The sequence below is a fragment of the Oryctolagus cuniculus genome, chromosome 20 (assembly GCF_051225735.1).
Source record: "Oryctolagus cuniculus isolate XC-2025 breed Fujian yellow rabbit chromosome 20, ASM5122573v1, whole genome shotgun sequence".
Lineage (NCBI taxonomy): Eukaryota > Metazoa > Chordata > Mammalia > Lagomorpha > Leporidae > Oryctolagus > Oryctolagus cuniculus.
The window spans coordinates 7004987-7021268 of NC_142886.1; the positions used below are offsets into that span (position 1 = coordinate 7004987).

Sequence of the window (16282 nt, forward strand, 5' to 3'; positions counted from 1 at the left end):
GATGCTAAGAAACTCCTAGAGCAAGCCTCTGTTTTTTCTGCTATAAACAAAGTGAATGACTTAATCAAGTTAGAGATTCCTAATGCTGGGGCTTCTATTAACACCTCTTTAAGCCTTTGGGATACTTTTAGTAGCTCCTCTGTTCAGCAAATTTTGTCTGTGTCAGGGCCTTTTAAAGCTTCATACAAAGGTTTGGCTATTAACACAAATCCTGGAATCCATATTCTACAGAATCCTGCCATTCCCAGGAATGTCCCTAGGTGCTTTTTTCATCTGTGATGTTCTTATTCATAGAATAGCTTCCTTTCTCTTGACTGAAATGGCATGCCTTCCTGAGGTCACAATACATCCCATGTAATGCTCCTCTTGTTTAGAAATCTGAGATTTCATTGGGGAATCTCTGTATCCTCATTTTGCTAGATTCTCAGCTTAATTGGATGCAGAAACATCTTTTATGTAAGGGTTTAGAACAATAGTATGCACTGAAACAACTGCCTCATTAATAGCCCAGAGGTCTTGAACCATTTTGTACTCTCCGTTTGACTTCAAAACAGGCAAGGTAGGAGTATTATTGGGAGACTGACATGAAACCAAGAGTCTATGTTTGAGAAATTTAATTAACTACAAGGAAGCACTTAAGGATGGCAACAAATCTCTTTCAAGCTATAAAGTTTGACTTTCAGATATAACTAAAACTTCCGAGATAAGAATATCATCTATTTAACAGACCAAAAGTAAATCTTTGAGAGCACATTTTATCATTAATTCAAATAACACAACTGTTTAAGAATAGAGGTCCTACAGGGGAAGTTAGTACCCAGTGACACCTATTAGTAACTTAACAAAACACTATGTGGCTGGTGCTGCAGCTCAATAGGCTAATCCTCTGCCTGTGGCACTGGCACACTGGGCTCTAGTCCCAGTTGGGGTGCCAGATTGTGTCCTGGTTGCCCCTCTTCCAGTCCAGCTCTCTGCTGTGGCCTGGGAGTGCAGTGGAGGATGGCCCAAGTCCTTGGGCCCTGCACCTGCATGGGAGACCAGGAGAAGCACTTGGCTCCTGGCTTCGGATCACCACAGTGTGCCGGCAGCAGCAGCCACTGGAGGGTGAACCAATGGTAAAGGAAGACCTCTCTCTCTCTCTCTCTCTCTCACTGTCCACTCTGCCTGTCAAAAATTAAAAAAATTTAAAAAATTAAAAAAACATTATGTATGACATCAGTGATCACCTGAGGCTCTTGACATGAAATGCCTAGGCTGAGGAAGCCTCTTGAACCATAAAAGCCATGAGTCCTTGACAAAGCCATAAATAAAGAGGGAGTTCTCCCATCCCTTCAGAGAAGAGAACATTCTTCTTTGATGACTACATCTTTCCATTGAAGACTGGCAAGGTTAGATGATACAAAATTAATATTGAAATAAAATGCATTTCTATATACTATAAACAAAATTAAAATTTTATAATCAGCACCATTGCATTTAAAATATGAAATGCTTTCCATGCCAAGACACTCTGGCAAAAAAAAAAAAACCCTAAATGAAAGATCTCTGTGAGTGAGATCCCAGTGGAAAGAACAGGTCTTCAAAGAAGGAGGTACCTTTCTCTGAAGGGAGGAGAGAACCTCCACTTTGAATATGACCTAGTCTAAACAAGATAAGAGTCGGTGAACTCAAAAGGCTTCCATAGCCTTGGAAACTCATGACTGGTGCATAGGGAGATTACTGATGCCATAAACAGGAGTGTCAATTTGTAAAGTCAACAACAGGAGTCACTGTGCACTTACTCCTCATGTAGGATCTCTGTCCTTAATGTGCTGTACATTGAAACTTAATGCTATAATGAGTACTCAAACAGTATATTTCGCTTTGTGTTTCTATGGGGGTGCAAACTGTTGAAATCTTTACTTAATGTATACTAAACTGATCTTCTGTAAAAAAAAAAAAAAAGAGAAGAAGAAATTATCAATTCCCAACCTGACTCTCACTGGGATTAAACATGACAATAGGTCTGATCTGATTTCATCATCATTTAAAAAATCATCTATTATTTTTCACTTTATGTTTGTGTGGGAGAAAACTGTTGAAATCTTTACTTAATGTATGCTAAACTGATCTGTATATAAAGAGAATCAAAAATGAATCCTCATGTGAATGGAAGGGGAGAGGGAGTGGGAAAGGGGAGGGATGCGTGTGGGAGAGACGATATGGGGGGGAAGCCATTGTAATCCATAAGCCGTACTTTGGAAATTTATATTCATTAAATAAAAGTTAAAAAATATGAAATGCACATCTGATGAAATATTGACAGCCCTACAAAAATAACTCAGTATTCCTATGAAATTAAATTAAATATTGCCCAAGTGAAGAGAGAAACTTTATCCATGAATCTCAAGATTCATCAGTGTTAAAACATCAATTAGCTTGGGATCAGTGCTGTGCCACAGTGGGTAAAAGTAAGCCAGTGGTGATAATATGAGCTGTGGCAATCTTGCTTTGCCTTTTAGTTATGGTATCACAAAATTGCTCATAGTTCTGTAAATTCTGTATACAAATTTTCAGAATGTTTGCCATGGTATTCTCCTGTTCCACATGTCGATTTACATTTTCCTGAATTTTGCCATTGATGGGAGAAATTTTCCATCATATATTTCTAGAAACTGGTACCTTTCCTATAATATACTGCGTAAAGTACAGTTATCTCTTCATCACTTAAGGCACTCAATTTACCAATACTTTTAAACTGTTTGAAATGGATTCTTTTTCACCAAACTCCGTTATATCTGGTACTGATTTTATTGGAACTCTTACTGAGTTATTTACTTTTACTTACAGTGTTAGTGGTATATTTTATATTGTGAGCATCCTTTCTGGTTTTGTGATTGCAGTTATTGATATATATATATATATACACATATGTATATATGGTTTTTGTTTAAAGATTTATTTCATTTATTTGAAAGAGTTACAGAAAGACATAGACAGAGACAGAAACAGAGAGAGAGAGAGAGAGAGACAGAGACAGAGACAGAGAAAGAAATGTCTTCCATCCACTGGTTCCCACCCCAAATGGCTGCAATGCCTGGAGCTCAGCCTATCCAAAGCCAGTAGCCAGTAGCTTCTGCTAGTTCTCCCATGTGGGTGCAAGAGCTCAAGGACTTGGCCATCCTTCACTGCTTTTCCCAGTCACATTAACAGGGAGGCAGATTGGAAGTAGAAAAGGTTGATCTTGAATTGGCACAGTATGGGATGCCAGCACTGCAGACCAGGGCCTTAACCTGTTGTGCCACAGTGACAGTGCCAAGTATATGTTTATTTAATATCCTTGTTTAAGTAAATCCTTGTACTGTGACATTCTTGCTTGACTTTCTTTCACAGTGATGTCATCAGATCCCTCAAAATTCTGTAAGTTTTGCTGGTCATATCAATGTATAATCTCTCTGAACTCTGTTAGGATAAGCTTAATCTTACACACTTTAAAGTCACACATTTTTAAACTTTCTTAATTTTTATAACTCCAAAGTTATCGTTCACTGAATTTTCCCAAAATGTAGGTCTAGATATACCTTGTTAGAATTTTTCTAGTAGGAGGAATGAGTTTTATATTCATTGATTTTTACTTCTCACTTTATGTAATTACAATTAGATATTTTTCACTAAATTCCTTTATTTTTGCATTTTATAGAATTTAGCACATGTAAACTAATCTTTGATGTTAGAAATTCTCTGTAGTCTATATATCTTTAGATATTTGGATAATTCCTTTAAGATTATTATCTAAAGTGGCTTGATTAAAGATATTAGGATTCTTTTAGTATTCTTTTTAAAGGTAATAGAATAGTTTACACCAAATTCTCAAATATGGATGTCAATCTCTATCAAATAAAATATTGTAACATGAACATACTCTTCTTTTTGGGTTTTGAAAGATATTTGGCCCATATGAAAAATACTAGTACTATTTTGCCCATATGAAAAATACTATTCTGTCCATTTTTTCAAAAATACAGCTCTTAACTTCACCTATTTTTGGTATTGTTTTTTGGTTTCATTTTTATTTATTTCTTCTCTCATTTTAATCATTTCTCTCTCTCTCTCTCTCTCTCTCTCTCTCTCTTTTTGACAGTCAGAGTGGACAGTGTCAGAGAGAGACAGAGAGAAAGGTCTTCCTTTGCCATTGGTTCACCTTCCAATGGCCGCCGCAGCGGGCCCACTGGGGCCAGTGCATCGCACTGATCCGAACCCAGGAGCCAGGTGCTTCTCCTGGTCTCCCATGCAGGTGTAGGGCCCAAGGACTTGGTCCATCCTCCACTGCACTCCCGGGCCATAGCAGAGAGCTGGCCTGGAAGAGGGGCAACTGGGACAGAATCTGGTGCCCCGACCGGGACTAGAACCCGGGGTGCCAGTGCCGCAGGTGGAGGATTAGCCTATTGAGCTGCAGCACCGGCCAATCATTTCTCTTATTAATTTTGGGTTTGATTTGTTGTTTTTCTAGGTCCTTGAGATGCATTGATAGATCCTTTATTTGGTATATTTCCAAATTTTTCATGTAGGCACTGATTGCTATAAACTTCACCTTTAACACTGCTTTTGTTGTATCCCATACATTTTATATGATGCATTGATTTCTATTATAACCCACTGTTAATTCAAAAGCATGTTGTTCAGTCTCGATTTGTTTCAGTATTATCTAGAGAATCCTGAGATGTTGAATTCCAGCTTTATTCCATTTCTTATCTAAGATGATGCATGATATTATTTCAAAGTTTTTGAATTTGCTGAGACTTATTTTATGACAAAGCATACGCTATGCTTTTAGAGTACCAGATAAATCAAGCTAAGATGGCATCTGGAATTAAATTGATTTATTGTTTGGGAACAGTCTCTAGTCTTCCTTTATCATGATTTTATGGGTTATCATTGCTGAAAATGTATCTTTAATAATGAGAATAGTGAGAGCGAAAAGCACATTGTTGGAATTTTAGTACTGTTGACAACTGAAAGTATCGTCTATTTATGTTTATAACTCAACAATATGACAAACCAATGAGAAAGGAAAATTATGTGAACACACTTCATAAAAGACTATACATACCAATAAAAGTGCATGAGGAGCCAGCATTGTGGCAGAGCAGGTAAATCCTCTGCCCATGGTGACAGCACCCCATATGAGCACTGATTCTTGTCCTGGCTGACAATCCAGCTGCTGGTTAATGTTATAGGAAAACAGCTAAATACAGTCTGGTTCAAAGGGAATGCACAGTTCTTTGAAGAGAAACCAGGCAAGTCACAGGGCAGAATAAAATACCTTGTCACACTCAATAGAATGGATCGTATGCTTTTAATAATTTATTTTTATTACTATAAAAAGAACTGATTTCAGGTATTTCCAAGGTACAATTCTAAGGATGTAGTGATAATTTCTCCTTCCCTCTTCTTTGCTTTCTTTTTGAATTTTTGGGATAACACTTTTGTTTACTTTATAGTCACAGGTATAATGCACCACTAAATAAAGAGTTCAACAAGTCAAAAGTAGAAAAACCACTTTTCATGGGAGAATAGATAATCAAGCACTATAAATAATAATCAAATCTCAACATGACAGTTTCACTCATATACAATAAATATGTTTAATACTTTCTATGTTAGCCAGTACACATCAGAGAAAACATGACGTCTGCATTTTTTCATTTTGAGGTCATATAACTCCCTGTATATTTGGATGGTTTCTGGGTAACTGTTATGTCCATAGCTCTTCAGAATCTTCTAGTCCCTAGTGTCATCATACTCATTGACAGGAAATTTATATTTACTTTCATGAATATTTAGAGAATGAGAAATTAAACTATGTTAGATTTTTGAACTTGTCCAAAATGCACTTCTCTGTGCCCATGTTTTTCCTATAAATATAGTAATTGAGCCCATCCTGTCTGGGCTGTGCCCCCTCCCCCACCACTACTGCCGCCCCCCCCAACATGAAGAAATTCTTCCAGGACATCAAGGCAGACATCAAATTCAAGAGCGTGGGGCCTGGTCGTAAACTCAAACTGTCTGGGGGAGAAGGCCCCAAAGAGAAACCCAACCAGCTGGCTCTGAGGCAGCCCCTCCAGGGACCCACCAATGAGGCACAGATGGTGGTGGCTGGTGTAGAAGCAGCCCCGGGCTGGGGCCCAAAGTCGCAGGACTCCATGGGGAACCAGGTGAGGGAGGAGCTGCGAGCCCAGGCCACTGTCCGTGGGAGCCCTGAGGCACAAGGGACTAACGCGGTCCCTGAGGCCAAAGAGGAGGGCTCAGCTCACCTGGCGGTGCTGGGCATGTACTTCACCTGCCCACTCATGGGCCGCCCTGAGCAGGGACCAGCAGGAGGCCGGCATCAAGGAGGCCATTCTCTCAGAGGCTGTGTCCATCATGAAGATCCACACATTCAACAAAGCCTGTGACCGGGTGAAGTTGGACATGGACACCACTGCCAAGTACCTGGACAACCTCCACCTGCACCCCGAGGAGGAGAAGTACCGAAGATCAAGCTGCAGAACAAGCTGTTCCCGGAGCACATCAACTGCTTGGAGGGGGCGCACGAGTGTTTTGAGGCCATCGGGTTCCAGAAGGTCCTGCTTCCAGTCCTGATCAGGAGAGCCCAAATAGTTCTGTGTGCTGAGCCAGGTAGGGCTGGCCCATCCCCAGAGCCTGCACAGGCACAAGGAGCAGCCACTGGCTGTTGATCCCGTGGGGACCATGCTGCAGGCCTCCAACTTCGAGCTGCCCGCGGACTTCCTTGTTGCTCCCTAGCCCACGAAAGAATGACGTTGCTCGCAGCTTATCGTTCTTCAGTAGACTTTATTTAAACAGGATAGAAAGAGAAACCCTTGAGCAAGTGGAGCTCCGAATGAAAGGGGAAGCTCCTGTTACTATTTCACGAACGGCTTATATAGTATATCATTGCAGAAGCATGTAATGCAAGCTTAGTCCATGCAACAGTCCATGCAGCGATACTCCAATCGGGTGCCTGATCACACATAGTCCATGCACTCCTTGTCCAACCATAAAGGTGATCACGTGTCTTCATCCAATCAAGCTCCTGGTCACGTAGCAGGTGGCTCAGACGCCAGCAGAAAGTTTATTGTTGCTCCACCTGGCGTTTTCTCAACTCTTGGTCAGTGGGAAAAGAAGTATGGGAAGTCCCAAGGCCAAGTTGTAGACTCAACCCTGTGTTTATGGAAAGGTCCCGATATCGCAGCTCAACAGAAACCATAAACATCCACACAGCAGTAACTATCGCAAACGGTCAGCAAGCTAAGCCTTAGCATGTGGGCCCATGGCCGGCTCATGGGTCCCCACACTTCCTCAGCCTCATGGCAGAAGAGGTGAAGCCAGAGTAGAGGTTCAGGATGGATGCGGTGGAGTGTCTGAGCGTGCTGCTGGCTAAGGCCAGGTGCGAGGAGGAGCAGCAGAGGGCGCTGTGGGGGTACAGTTTCAGGCTTCTGTGCTTGTGCCTCCGGGATGGCTGCCTGCTGCAGGGGGCGCAGGGGGCCCGGGGGGCTTGGGTGCCGCGGGAGGGCAGGGGGCAGGGCGTGGGCTGTCCAGTTGGCCCTGACCATCCTGCACGAAGGGACCTTCTATGCCCCCGTGAGCGGCTGTCGGTACTGTACAGCTTCGTCCGGGAGGCCCTGAAGAGCGGCTGGCTGCCCTTGGAGCTGCTGGCCTCAGGGGGCAGAAGCTGTTGGAGGAGGAGAACCTGGCCTTGAAGGAGTGCACCAGAAGATCAGACAGCAGGGCCCCGTGTTCCCCCCTACAGCAGGGTGAGGCTTGCTCTGCCCCCAGGTGCCCTCCGCCCTTCTGACCTTCTTGTGGGACCCAGCTGTGCTGGAGGACCTCAGGCTGCTGGCCGAGCCCCACGCTCATGGCTCCTGAAGACCGAGCTCCTGTCAGCCATGGAGCAGCTCTTGTGCAACAAAAGCAGTGTTGGCCTCAAAAAAAAAAAAAAAACTATAATAATTGAAATTATTGAATAATACACAGTGGTGTACTTAATTTAACATCATTTCCCTGAGTACCATATACATTTCTAGGTTAAGTTCCTGCAAATTTTATATTTTTGTAAGTGAAATTTTGAAAATATTTTTCAATCCATTACATCTGCTTGGGATTCTTTGTTTGCCAAAGTTCTATTTTCTAACCACAGCAATAAAAATATAATGCATAGTATCACACCTATTTTGGGAACAAATTCAATTTGCCTGTAACAAGATTATTTACACTTCTGTAGCAGTACTGTATGTCATTACCACACTATGTTATTGCAATTTTAACATGGGGAACCTGGGCTCACCCTGGCTTGTTTTTCATAGTGAGGTGACCATGTCATATCCTTTCATGAAGTGTCTGTGTAACTTTCATGTTCATAATTTTTCAGAAGCAAATACACATGGGTATATATGGAATATATATACCAAATTGTGGATTGTATAGAAAAGATATTTCCCTGGGTTATTTTATTTTCCAAAGTGTAATTCTATATATTTCCATTCCATTAACTTGAATTTGTTATGAGACATGTTGGTTTCTTGGTTTAAAATATGACAATATTTTTTCTTTAAGAGTTAACTTAATTGATATCCTCATCTACTTCCTGTATATGTGTTTGTTACTTTGTTATCGTTCCTAAAGAATGGCTCAGTTCTATTCACAGAAATTTTGTAAATTCTTAGCATACTTGTGTGCATCCAAGTCTTATTTCATGTTGCATTTTATCATTTTCATATATATTTCTCATCCTTCTTCCTTAAAGAACTAAAATCAGACTTTCACTATTGAAATTTTCATGCCATTTTTATTGTGAGTTCATCATTTCAAACAAAATTCCATACGGCATCTCAGAACAATTACTTGCACATTTCCTGAGAACTATTGAAATAGTGTATCATTCACCCTTCCAAGAATACACGTGCTTTAGAACACTTTATAGATTCAATGGTACATGTAACTGAAAGTTGATCTTGAAAATTTCCACATGCTAGATTGACACACTTTTAGCTTTGTTTCAGAATTATTATGCCAAGTAACATGAATTGATCTAGGGGTCCATGCTGCGGTGTGGCAGGTGAAAGCCCCAGCCTGCAGCTGTGGTATCCTGTATGGGTGCCAATTCAAGTCCTGGCTGCTCCACTTCTGATCCAGCTCCCTGCTAGTGTGCTTGGAAAAGCAAGAGGATGGCTCAAGTGCTTGGGGCCCTGCACCCATGTGGGAGACCAGGGAGAAGTTCCTGGCTCCTGGCTTCAGATTCTCTCAGCCCTTGCCATCATGGCCATTCAGGGAGTTAACCGGCAGGTGGAAGACCTCTCTCTCTCTCTTTACATCTCTGTGTAATTTTGTCTTTCAAATAAATAAAATAAATCTTTTTTAAAAAAAAGACTCAGTCTGGATTTATTTTCCTCTCATTATGTACTCTTTCGTAAATATAATTTTAGGCCTGTTAAAAAAAAAACTTCCCCTCTGTCTGCGTTAAATTCTATAAATACAGATTAACAAGTTTCTACTCACAGTAATCAAAATGTTATGTGTCATGCCATATCTGAATAATTTATTTTTAAAATTACACTTCAATTGATCATGAGCATTGATTTATATCATCAATTACATAGTTAATTTTTTTCTATTTTTGAATTCATTACTATTGCCTTAGTTTTTTTCATTAATAGTGTAACATGTGTCAACATTAGAACAGCTTACCTGTGGCAAACTTGTTTTACTTTATCTTTGTAATATAATCAACTTTACATAATTTTTTCCAGATTTTCGACAATGTTCATGCACAACATTGCATAGAATTATTTTACATCAATGCCATCATTCTGCTCTGCAAGTCAGATAATTGGTTAAATTTCATGGCCTCTTTTGGAACTACACATTTACATTTGATTTTGGAAATTTTTTACAAAGTCATTTCTTCATATCAGTGTTATATTTCAAATATATTCTGTTAACAAACTTGAAATATTCTTGATTTAAGTTCTGTTAATTTTATTTTCTTTCATAGCTGTATTATAAACATTTATATATATATATATATATTTCTTTTTCACATACTTCCTGTATACTGTTTTGTCACTTATACAACATTATTCCCTACTGCTTCTACAAAATTATTCCCTACTACTCAGTATCAAAATGCTTGCCAATAATAGCCCTGAAAGTATTTGCTCATTCTCGTCAGGATTCTTTTTGAAGTCATCAAGTGGCTCACATTTCTCTAAGCTGTCTAACTCCATCCATGTACATGATTTTACAAAATTTTACCACAGCAAACATTTCATATGTTCGAGTTAATGCATACTCTTTACATTTGGGTATTTTTTAGTACTCAAAATCATAATTTAACCATAAATATGTATTGGGTCAAGGTGCTTCAATACTCAATAAAAATTAAAATATTAGTCAGCATGGTCTTTTCTAATTTAAGTTCCTGACATTTTCTTATTTTTAATGTAATTTTATGTTTTGTATTCATCTATGCCATTTCTATATGACTGTGACTCTGTTTCTACCAAATTACTAGTTTGTACACCATATAATCAAAATTAACTGTCTTATTTAGAGGTCATATCACTTTATTTTGTCTTAGAATTTACCACTTCCACCTGAATGTGTAATTAATGACCTGATTTATGGCAATATTAACACAGGGAAACAGCGGATGCCAGGGTTTGGTTTATGATTCTGTGGTTATAAACTCAATTTTTAAATGCTGGAAGTTGTCCTAGATACTGTCATGAGTACAGGATTTCAGCACCTTATGGGGCCAGTACCATCATGGTCATCAGCATGGGATACTACATCTTTCTGGATGTTACTGGAGCTGTAAATTATTTTCTGATTTTGTAAATTTTCCAAAATACATGTCCCTGACATACTACAGTTTTTCCAGTTTATTCTGGACCCTTTTATAGAAATACCCATCCACATGGTTGTCTTTTAAGTAAGGCTCACACTAAATTCCTTTTTGTTACTTAAGGCAAAGCAAACTTTTCCCTTGCCATGTGCATCAGATTTATATTTTTTATTTTGACTTACAGTTTATTACTTTAAACTGTGTATCCACACAGTGCATGTGTATGCACATGAAATCTAATCTTAGCAATGCCAATGTATGTTACTTCTTTAGGGCATTTATGTAGAAATAAAATGAATTTACTCAAAAATTTTCAGTTTGTATTAGTTATCTCCATCTGAATGTTCTATAAAATCACTTCTGGACATTATATTATTTCACTTTCAAGTACACATGTGTTTTGTAGTTTATTTATTTTTACAGACTCAAAATTGGCCAATCACTTTGAATTTTCCATGAATCAGGTTGAGACACTGTTATCTTAGCTCTAAGATTGTTGAATTCAGTGGCATACAATTTCCTTGATTTAAGAGAGCACAACATTTCTGTAGCTTAAATGTTTATTTAGGGCTGTTTTAATCTATGTTACATCCCATTTTGGCTGTATTGCTGCTTCTACTAAATTTGCCATTGGTACACCCAATAGTGATTATACCACATATAAAAAATTGTCACATTTTTCTATTTTTCATATTGTATTTGAGTTTGTTTACTATAGCTGAATAAATAGTCAGTAATCTAATTTGTGCCAATTCTAGTGCAGGAACCTTAATGCTATCATGATTTTCTTTATCATTTTTAGGCCATCAACTCTCCAATTCTGGAAGTTGTCCAAACAAATTTTATGTTCACAGTACCTGAGAAAAATCTAGGGCTGTACCATCAGTCTCATGAGTCAAAGAGTTCATACTTACATACAATCATGGAATTTGAAATTAACCATTTACTTTGAAAATTTAGGTAAATTTTTTTTGTCCCTAAGTGTATTGAACTAACTCTTTTTCACAAATATTCTGGTCTAGGCTAATGCCAGTATTGTGAACCTGTGGCCATGATGATTTAAATTTTTATTGTGAGATCACCATCACACCCAACATTCTATAAGTTGTCCTGGAAACTTTCAGTTATACAGTGTCTCAGAATCATCTTAGCCAAGCATAATCATTCTCTCTTCTCAAGGTGATATATATATATTTGTATATTTATATATATATAAAATATATATTTGCCAGATTTGCCCTCTGTATATATTATATATAATATATATAATATAATTAGCTATATATAATGTGTATATATATATAAAACTTCTAGATTTTTATAGAACTCTAAATTATTGTTTGATTATTCAGTTTTTTGATTATTCAAGTATTCCACTGTGTGTCTAGATATTGGCACATTTCCTGACAATTATGTGGGTAAGTTGCAGAACCTTGTTGTGGTTTTGATCTCAGAATTGTATGTTTATCTAATTTTAGAGGTTGGTAGAGAGGGAGAAACAGAAACTATGAGCTACATCTGGTGGCTTACTCCCCATTCTTGTTCTGACCAGTAGCTAGATTATTATGGAACTCTAAATTATACTTTTTAGATAATAAATTTTATATGTATATTTGTATTTTAAAGTGTTCTATGTACAAATTTATAAAAAATAAACTATATATATGTAGGCATGGGCTATTTTTCACAAAAATCTCTTAAATGTCTTGTCACATTATTTTATTTTTTTTTATTTTGTTTTTGACAGGCAGAGTAGAGAGTGAGAGAGAGACAGAGAGAAAGGTCTTCCTTTTGCCGTTGATTCACCCTCCAATGGCTGCCACGGCTGGCGTGCTGTGGCCGGCTCACTGCGCAGATCCAATGGCAGGAGCCAGGTACTTATCCTGGTCTCCCATGGGGTGCAGGGCCCAAGCACTTCAGCCGTTCTCCACTGCACTCCCTGGCCACAGCAGAGAGCTGGCCTGGAAGAGAGGCAACCGGGACAGAATCCGGTGCCCCGACCGGGACTAGAACCCAGTGTGCCAGCAGCTATATACATATATAACTATATATATAACTATATATATATATATAACTATATATATAACTATATATATATATATATAACTATATTCCTAAAGTGGTACTTATGAAATTTGTATTCCTTAAAAAAGTAAAAAATACTCCATTTAATTGAATCGTTTTCCATTGTGTGTGTGTGTAGCACCTTTCCTTTTCCATTTACCATTCGATAAACCATTATATTTCTTTCCATTTCTTGGGTATTATGAACCTTTACCTATTTAATTTTCTGTAGGTATTTGTCCAGGAGTGGCACTTCATTCTAAAGTTTCACTTTTCCTTCTTGAGGAACTGGTATTCTCTTTGCCACAATGGATTTACTAATTTAAATTTCAGCTGAAATGTGCAAATGTTTCCTTTTTCCACAATCTTTGAGCACTTGTTATCTTTTGTCTTCCTGGTAATATCCAATACAATTGGAGCAGGATGGTATCTCATTATAATTTTGATTTACATTTCTCTAATGATTAGTGAAATTGAATATTTTTGCTTATACTTGGTCATTTGTTTGTCTCCCTTGGAATCATTTCTGAGTATGTCTACTCCTCAATTTATAAAAGAATAACTTGTGATCTTGCTATTGAGTTACTTATATATTGTGATGGTTAGACCATTCTCAGATGAAAGGTTTGTAAATATTTTCTGCCATTTATATAGTTTCCTTTTTCACCTTATTTTTTATTGCTCTGCAGAAGTCAAAAGACTTTATTTATTTATTTATTTATTTATTTATTTGAGAGGTAGTGTTACAGAGATATATAAGGAGAAAGAGAGAGAAAGGGCTTCCATTGACTAGTTCACTCTCCAAATGGCCACAAAGGCCAGAGCTTGGCTGATCTAAAGCCAGGAGCTTCTTCCAGGTCCCCCACATGAGTGTAGGGGCCCAAACACTTGGGCCACCTTCTACTGATTTCCCAGGCCATAGCAGAGTGCTGGATCAGAAGTACAGCAGCTGGGACTTAAACCAGTGCCCATATGGGATGCCAATACTGCAGGTGGAGGCTCTTCCTGTTATGCCACATAAGTAGCTTCTAGAAACCAAGTTGTCAGCAAGTCAGAACACTGTATTTTCAATGTCAGATAGCAGAGTTCTCCAGAGTTCACTATATTTATGTCATTAAACACATACAAATAATGCATTATTGAAGATCCATTATAATTAAATGCTTCCATGAAGAAAATATATATTGATTAAAACTGAAAACTATGAGGATTGAATTACTGCTCCCAAGATGAGCAACTATAAATTGCAAATAATTCATCTTTGAAAACTTTCCATGATTAAAAAATAAATAACATATATAAACATCAATTTTGTATGACATTTCTTATTTGATTTATATGTGGTTATACAGTAGTATCTCAAAGATATATATTAAATATACCAAAGATAATATTTTGCTGTTGTTCTCTTTACCTAAAAACATTTCATTTAAGGCATAAAAATCATGTATTTCACATATATATTTAGAAAATGGAAAACATTATAGAAAGAATTTAACCAAACTTTATGCGAAAAGCGCTTATATACTTTGTCAGGCAGCATACCATGTTTTAATTATCAGATGCCTTTACTCACTGATGTGTTATTCTGTATTCTTTCATATCCATTTAACCATTAGATTTTAGCCTCAACTGTATATTGAGGGTATGAATGGAGAGACCTTCATCTGTTTTCAAAATACTCACAATCTAGTAGAGAAAACATATTTAAGTAAATGTAATTGAACAAAGTAATCCTTTAAAATGTAGACACATTTACTACTGTGCATTATGTTGAGGAAGAGCCTCTTCCTCTTTTGAGTGTTCTTATGCAATACTGTGGGATTTCATCTAATAATTTTCTATGTTTTTTTCCTTATTACTATTTGTTGAACTCTTTACTTAGTGTAGGGTTAATCTTATGAATATAAAGTGAACTGCAAGTAGATCAGTGAGGTCAGTGCTATGATGTAGCAGTTAAGGCCGCTGCCTGCAGTGCCGGCATCCCAAATGAGCCCTGGTTCGAGTCTTGGCTGCTCCACTTCTGATCCAGCTCTCTGCTATGGCCTGGGAAATCATTAGAAGAAGGTCCAAGCTCATACACCATCCCATGCACCAGCGTAGGAGTCATGCAGGAAGCTCCTGGTTCCTGGATTCAGATGGCAAAGCTCCAGCCATTGTGGCCAACTGGGGAGTGATCCAGCAGATGGAAAACCTCTCTCTCTCTCTCTTTCTGACTCTCCTTCTCACTCTGTGTGTAATTCTGACTTTCAAGTAAAATAAATAAATCTTAAAAAAAAAGAAAATAGCTCATTGCAAAAATTGAGAGAAGGATTAGGAGAGGAAGGAGAAGGAAAGAAGGGTTGGAGCATGGGCTGGGGGGAGGATAGGGTGGGAAGTGTTACTATGTTCCTACATCTCTATATATGAAATACATGAAATTTATTTGAATTAAATAAAATACAAAACAGATTTTCAATTCTACATTCTTATAAGATAATCTTGTTGGATGTAGAATTCTTGGGTGACTGTCTTTTCCTTTCACTATTACGAATATGTCATCAATTGCTTTCTGGCCTCCATGGTTTGGGATCGGAAAACAGCTCGTAATTTTATAAGGATCAGTATTGTCTTTGAGCTTTCAAGATTATACTTTTCTAATTATATTTTAGCAGCTTGATTATAATTTGTCTAAATGTGGATCTCTTTGACTTTATCTCACTTGGAGGCTGTTTTGTTTCTTGAGTGTTCAGATTTATGCTTTTCATTGAATTTGGGAGATGTTTAGTCGTTACTCTTTCAAACATTCTTTCTACTTCTTTCTCTCCTTTCCTTTTATGGAATAACTATTTGTATCTTTGTATGCTTGATGATGTTCCACAGGTTTCCTATGCTTTGTTTTATCCTCTAATTCTATTCTTTACATTAGGTAATGCCAATTGTGCTTTAGTTTGCATCTTTTCATTGATATTCTGGATACAAGGAAACATTAATATAATATTTTGTTATTATTCTTAAAACATGAATTTATCTAGTTCTTTGTATATATTTAAATTAACTGATTTGTCTCATAAATTTAGCATCTTGACTTCCTCAGGGATATTTTCTGTTGACTGCCTCTTTCTTTTGCTGGGAAAATATTTATATCTTTATCACATTTCTGATTCTTTTATAATACTTCTGTTCAAAACTTAACTTTAAATAATACAAAAATGGATAAAATGTGGGAAGTCAGATTCTCCCCTATCCCTGGTTTTATTGTTGTTGTTGTTACTGTTTGGTTAAACACTTTCATAAACTAATTCTGTATTCTTCACAATGGGTGTCCACTAAAGCTTCTACTTGATTAGTTTAGTT

At 37.6% G+C, this 16282-nt stretch overlaps 1 pseudogene; it reads left to right on the forward strand.

The window, feature by feature from the left end:
* Positions 1 to 5969: 5969 nt before the first annotated feature.
* Positions 5970 to 6783, forward strand: LOC127482623 (UBX domain-containing protein 6 pseudogene; annotated as a pseudogene).
* Positions 6784 to 16282: the final 9499 nt, after the last annotated feature.